The sequence below is a fragment of the Neopelma chrysocephalum genome, unplaced genomic scaffold (assembly GCF_003984885.1).
Source record: "Neopelma chrysocephalum unplaced genomic scaffold, ASM398488v2 Primary Assembly neopelma1_42, whole genome shotgun sequence".
Classification (NCBI taxonomy): domain Eukaryota; kingdom Metazoa; phylum Chordata; class Aves; order Passeriformes; family Pipridae; genus Neopelma; species Neopelma chrysocephalum.
In genome coordinates, this window is record NW_020897700.1 from 13,522,892 (window position 1) to 13,530,151 (window position 7,260).

At 35.9% G+C, this 7,260-nt stretch overlaps 1 long non-coding RNA gene across 1 annotated transcript; it reads right to left on the reverse strand.

Moving 5' to 3' along the window:
- Positions 1-286: 286 nt before the first annotated feature.
- Positions 287-2,938, reverse strand: LOC113964441. Its single transcript, XR_003533195.1, has 3 exons — positions 2,881-2,938; positions 1,683-1,725; positions 287-377 (listed from the first exon to the last, which is right to left on the reverse strand). It is a non-coding gene; the product is annotated as an uncharacterized LOC113964441 (long non-coding RNA).
- Positions 2,939-7,260: the final 4,322 nt, after the last annotated feature.

The window sequence follows — 7,260 nt, forward strand, 5'->3', positions numbered from 1 at the left end:
GGAAGGACCCACAGGGATCATCGAGTCCAGCCCTTAGTCCTGCACAGGACCATCCCCAAGAGTCACACCATGAGCCTGAGAGTATCATCCAAACACTTGTTGAACTCTGTCAGGCTTGGTGCTGTGACTACTTCCCTGGGCAGCCTGTTCCAGTGTCCAACCACCCTCTGGGTGAAGAACCTTTTTCTGATATCCAACCTAAACCTGCCCTGACACAACTTCAGGCCATTCCCTTGGGTTCTGTTGCTGGTTACCACAGAGAAGAGATCAGTGCCTGCCTCTCCTCTTCTTCCCCTCAAGAGGAAATTGTAGAGTTCGATGAGGTCTCCCCTCAGTCTCCTCTTCTCCAGGCTGAACAGACCACTCCAGCAGTTTATCTGTGATGTTATATAGAAACAGAACATTATGTAGACATTGGGTGCTATGCCCACTATGAATTTATGTATATATATATAACTAATAATGTGTTATGCATACATAAATGTCTATACAGTATCTATACAGTAGACATACTCTTATAGAGATAAATACTATGAAAATGGTCTCATACCTACTTGAGAGCTAGCACTCCATCCTGAAGACCTATTACATCGTGTCAGACTAGACAGTATTGAGTAATGAGATAGTGATGGTAAGATAAAAATGAAAAATAGCAAAAGACAGTAGTAGAAGTCCTTTTGGTGTTTTATCAGCACAATTGCTGAAAGTGTGAATAATTTTTAAAAGGCTGTACAGTATGAAGAAATAATAAAAAAGTGCAAAATATGTGAACAGAAAATAAAAATATAATTTGGAAGTCCTTCATAACGTGTGCATTGTAGGCCTTCTTTATAGAATATGAACACTTCTGTAGATTTTGCAATTATGGTATTAAAATGAAATCAAAGATGCCCTCCAGCATTCTTAGCATTGTTACATATGCATAGGTCAATACATTCGTAATTAGAGAAGTGGAAAATTGCTCAGATAAAGAGTGTCTGATGAATGAATGCAGTTCTTCTACACAAAATCCAACAAAAAAAGTTGTGTATGAACAAGAGATAAGTTAACCAGCTTAGCAGCTTCATTATGGAGGATGTAAGTTTGGCTCCACCGAAACACCATTATCTAAAAGAGATATTCAGAAAACTTCAATATTGAGATACTGTACTTGTTGAACACTATTTCAGAACAAAGATATCTTACAGTCTCTGCATGATGTCACAGACAAAATGTACTAACACATAACGTTTCTGGAACTGTAATCACTAACACGAGGAAGGAAGACATTGGAATCAGGACTTGGCTGGAGTTTTCTAACAGTCCAAGTACAAAATTACAATCATCAAAATTTTCTCAGATTCCATCTTATAACACAGTTTAATTTCACTATCTTCTAAAGAAGTTTTTGATCTTAAAATTTCTTGCATATGTCCTAGTTCTGAAAAAAAATTATTGCACTGCTCAGCACTTATGTTCAGTTTGTTTAAGAGCCACAAAACACATTCTTCTGGTAAATACCCCAAAGGCCTCTATTCAATGGTCTTAAATTTTGTCTTTTATGTTTTAAAGGATGACACTAACGGAAAGAATTGGTAGCAATCACTTGTTATCAGATCAGTGACAATACCCTCTTGCACAGAGCCTACACGCTAAAGGCTCACTTACAAAATGGGGGAACATGAGCAGTTCACATTTCTCACCTCTCACCATCTTCAAAATAAGTGGCCCTCAGGTAGGATACACCTGTGGGGAAAAGATGAGTATAACAATAGATATCAGAAATACAATCAGACCCAATGAAATTAAAATACCTAATTTGTATAAGCAACCTCCTAATCCAATTTTCTTTTTAACAAGCATTAGAATTCTGATAGAGTTTATATCTAAGTTCTTCAAAATACCTTGCTTAAAAATAACATCCCTCTGAAAACTTTAGTTGTATTGTTTCAGGTGGGTTTTTAAAAATTTTTGTTTGTTTGTTTTCTAAAAAAACAACTTACTCTAGAGAACCTAACTTTTAACTGCTTTGATTTATTTGCTAAGTCTCTCTTTGGAATGCAGCCTTCTATCCTTGGAGACCTAGAGTAAGAGCCGGGAGCAGCTTCTTATTATACAGCAAAAGCAAGACAAAATTTCACAAAGGGATAAAAACACCTCTTCCTTTTTTCCCCCAAAATTATTCCTTGCATATATTGTCCTATGAAACACTTTCCAGAAAATATTTTAGATGACTTTAATTTTGAAGGTCAAGGTGCTTATGAAAATATCTTGCCTACAAAAAATACTGTGTTTCATAATAAAAGAATATTACTATAGCAACAGTTCAAGTTGTTATGGTAACAGGGTCTGTGAAAAGGGCAAATGAGCTTACAAAATGTTTAGATATTTTTCTCTGCAGAATTTTTTATATTCAGTTTTTCCATAAAAATTCTTTCAAACTGATTCAGAGGATAAAGCATGGGAAAAAAGAATTGCAAAGAGGTAGAGTTGTCATTACTGTTCTGAAATATAAACACCTGTTTTGTTTGCATTCTTTATATGTTAACGGTTACGTAACATTTGTATGCTCTCAAAGAAAAGGGAGAACAAGGTCAATGAGACATCCTATTAGACAGCTTCTCATTTCACTCAAATTTTAAAATTTGCCAAGAAAAAAAGAAAAGGAAGAGAAAAGATCAGTCACAGGCAATTGAAACAGTGGTTTGATTAACAGCATTATTTAGGGCTCATCAGAATTATCAACTTGGTTGAATCACACTGTTCTGCAGGCTAAATGTAGCTGTTGTATACACACAGGAGACAGTGTCCGAGACAAATGGAGTTCACATCTGCCCGGTGCAACCTTTCTTTCACAGATTGGCTGCCTATGCCCACACAGAGCCCGAGGTGGAACCATACCTGTAGGGCCTGCCAGGATGGGGTGGAAACAGGAGCTAGCAGGCTCCAGCAGAAAGACAGAGGGAAACTGAAGAGTCTGAGTCTTGTCTTTTATCACTGTCTAAACAAAAAGAGTGCAGTTGGAAGATGATACATTGATGCTTTTGAGTCACTGACTGCTTAGTGGCCCTAGCCAGATCTCTTGTGTTGCTGACAAATGTGAAACAGGCCTTATTAGTGCCGAAAGCATAGTGCTATGCTGAAAACAACAACTCTATTCCTTACTGTGTTGGTTCTCAGCAATGGTTCGATTGACTTTTCAAGTTTCCCAGGAAATGATTTCCATGCTGACAGTCAATCTGCCAGATAGCAAGTGGAATTAAGCATACTTATGATACTGCAGCAATAATACTTCCTGTGACTGTCCAAAAATACATGAGAAACGGAAAGAGAAATTATAGAAATATTCTGGTTTACATACTGCAGATATTCAACCAATGGTCACTGATTTTCACCTGAGATCATGACTGATTCTGACTAACATTATGATGTAACTAATCTGAGACACTTTCAGAGTGGGTGAATTTGATCAAAACATAGGAGAGCAATAGAATATTTTGCTGAAGGTATGTATTGTATTTTCCATCAGATATTTTATTATTTTATGGAAGTTTTAAAAAGTTTTCTAAATTAGTTTCTCATTCAAACATTCTGGAGAAACAAGATATCAATTTTAATTATTGGGCTATGGGTGAGATTCAGGGTATTTTTATATGGATAATTTCTATTGGAAAAAAATAACCACTTCAAAAAACAGAGGTTTTGATCATTAAGAGTCCAAAAACTGGGTCCGAGCCATATTTGCAAATCTGGACAAAGCTATACACATGCTATAAACCTCATCCAAAGTTAAAGAATTTACAGATTAAATGTACTCCTTATAAAAACCCAGAATCTTAGCTCAATGAAGTAACTTAGTTTGGAACTAGAGAATACTATGAGATGACAGAGCTTATTAAATACTTCCCTGTAATTAGTACAACATTTGATGTATCTTGTAGTAAAGTCTCAAACTACACTAGACACCTCCACTGGCAGGTCATCAATAAACTAAAAAACCTCTTGTAATTTGTGGACACTATCAGAATAACTGACACCAACCATAATTTCTGGACACACAAAGAGGGAATTTGGTAGACACATGCATCTGGTGTCGATGCACCTACAATGGATGTTGCCAGTAGGAAGTAACCTGAATTGCATCACTTGAAATAGTAGAGTCATTCAGAAGTAAAAATGAAAAAAATATATTATTTTTTTAAATGAAACAGGTAACCTGTTTGTATGAACAAAATATAACTAAAAAAAAAATACCACATTATGTTTTTTCCATCTTTATTATTCATGATTCTGTGTAGCTGCTATGTGAAGTGTTTAAACAGTAAACTCTATTTAAACATTCAAAAGTAAAATATTTATTCTGTGTGTGAGACTCATTTTAGAGAATAGCAGAAAGCGTCATTATATAATCTCAGCTATTCTGTTTCACTTTATGTGGCAAAAAATGCTGCTATTTATAAAATCTGGAGAAATACTTCATAATTATTGCTGCAACTAATTAATTTTTCTTTTCTGCTTGTGAAGTGTTTTCAGGTAGGAATGTCTTCAGACACAGAAGCTTATGACTCCATTTTTAGCCTTCTGTAAACAGTCTCAGAAAAAAGTATCTGTTATTTTTGAAATGTATTGTATATGTGCTTTATATTTTACATGTATTTTTGAAACATGAAGAATATATTTTGAATATTTAGAGAGCAGGTGAAACATCCCCAGTGCATGGAAAAATAAGTGTATTCTGCATTTATAGATCTAAATTTTCTCTGGTTAAATACCAGAATATTCCTGCAGTTAAACTTGCTGTATACATAGAGTTTACTGAAAAAGTTTCAGAGTTGAAACAGTTCCCAACTGGTCCAGAATGGCATGGCTAATGCCTTTACGCCATCATTGTTTTCTTCAAGATGGCTGTATCTATTATTCCTGTACTGTAGTGCAGATTATGCTTTTAAGACCATTTGTAATAAACTAAAACTCATTCATCTCTGCGGATGAATTTTAAAAGGTTAGTTTTGAGAGTCTGATACTGTGGAACAACACAAATTCTCTTGCATCATACAGAAACAGCAAGTATTTTGTCTAGGTAGAATTGTGTCAATATTCATTGCAGTACCATTTTCTACATAAGCAGAAACATGCAATCAAGTGCAGGAGTTTTCTTGGACAAATTCTTTTTGTTTGTTTGTTTTTGTTATCTATTTATAAAATTCAATAAAAATTCTACCAAAAAAAAGGCATTAACATTATTTTTCTATTAGTGAAGATGGTAAATTATTCTTCCGCAGAATTTTATTCATTACTTTCTGAAAGTGTTCGTCACATTGTATATTTTATTTTTCTATATGCTAGGCCATTGTAATCTGTTCTGTAAATTGCATACTCCACTGATTAAAGTTCACTATACTTGAACCAAGTCACAGTTATGACATAGTTCTCCTGATACACCTGTATATATTTGTGAATAAGGCAAATACCCAAATAGTCTATGTGTGAATCAAACACTTACTATGTAAAGAAGTTAGATTTAAGTAAGATTATATTTAATTTTCTTCAGGTCCTGAAATAATCTATGAACTACTCTGCTATGCACTGCAGCTAAATATTCAGATTATTTAGGATCTCTATTATTCCTTTCCTGGTCTATTTTTATGTACACAGAGTACTTTGGCTCAAAAATGCAAATATATGCAGTGCTATTTTACTGTTCTGAAACCTCTGTTTATATATTCCAAGCTAGCTGGAACTTTTTCAAGAACCTTCGTTATCTTGGACTTTTTGAGAATATTTTGAAAGCTTGAATAAATGCCTAACCACCAAATGCCTAGGGCAGCTAGGCAGTGTCTGAAGACTTAGTGAATTGAGTGACTCTTAAATTAGACATTTGCATGGTTATTTTTAATTAATCACCATATAAAATGTAATTAGCATGCACCACTTATCATTTGAATAGCAGTTGGCAATTTTTTATTTTGTAAATTCTTCACAGAGCACAAAGTTCAGGAGGAAAGAGGGTATCCCAGAGGCTGATGTCAGGAATAATCAGGGGTGATTTAGTTGGCCGTTGCTCGGGATATAACATGCAGTTTATTTCACTCATTATTGGTCAGAATTTTTTAACTTCAGCATAGGCAACCATCCTTGCTGATCATATCTTCCCTTTGTTTGGGAACAGTAATGTGCTTGACAAAAAAATAACTATGACTTACAGAGAACCCCATCCTCAAGTGCTGTGTGGTTACTTTGGATGACGACTGTAAAGTCAGCAGGTAGCACAGGTGCAGGGCCTCCACTGTCTTCAATGAACATGTGTTTGTGCTGGTATGAATGAAAATTCCTAATACTGTTTTAAAGTGGATTGAAGAACACACAAGAAGAGCTGTAAGGCAGGGAGAATCCCTAGACGAACACTTGGAAGCCAATTTCTTCCTGTCTGGAGGCAACCAGCCCTTAGTTAGGATTCAAAGGTACAGATCCTTCCTAACAAACAAAGGAGTCGATATCAAAAGCTTCTGCACACCCCCAGCATTTCCTAAGACAGCAATTCTCACCTCGACAGTGCCCAGAGCTGGTAAGGACCTTCGGAATCATACAGATGCACTTTCAAAGACCACACAGACAACATTATCTGTGTATGCTTGGACAAGCCCATTCCCTGCAGTTATGGGGAATGAGCATGACATGGTCGGCAGGTCCTGGAGCACACTGATTGTCTGGACTCATTAACATCCGTTCCTGATGACACGTCTCAAAAAGGCACTTTGTATTTGTTCTGGAACTAGTAAAGTTTGGAATAATGCAAACTGATTTCTGATAAATGCAAACTGATTTCTGACAGACTGTGTTCCCATCCTAACTACCTCAGTACACATACAGATAAAACCACACTTAACATCTATAGGCTCAGTCTTATGCTCCAGCCAAGACGGATTACTGCAACAGAGCAAAGTGAAAAATGTCATGGGGTTTTGCTTTCTTTCAGCTAAGTATACAAATCTGTTAAAGGTGACTCGAGCACTAATTTAAAGTTGATCATGTTTCCAGAAGAGCAACTACAGCAAATGAACTCAAATTAGAAAAGCAGGATAAACTGACAGCATTCCATTGCACTGTGAACATTCTTCCCTGTGAGTCACACACCAGCATATGGACTACATCCCTCATGCCATGCATCACCCATGTGCACTTCACTCAAGAGGGTGCTCCCAAAATTTCTAAAGATAAAATACATTTTACTGTAAATGAAAAGACCTGAAGAATCACCTAATTTGAGGATGAGTTAATTAA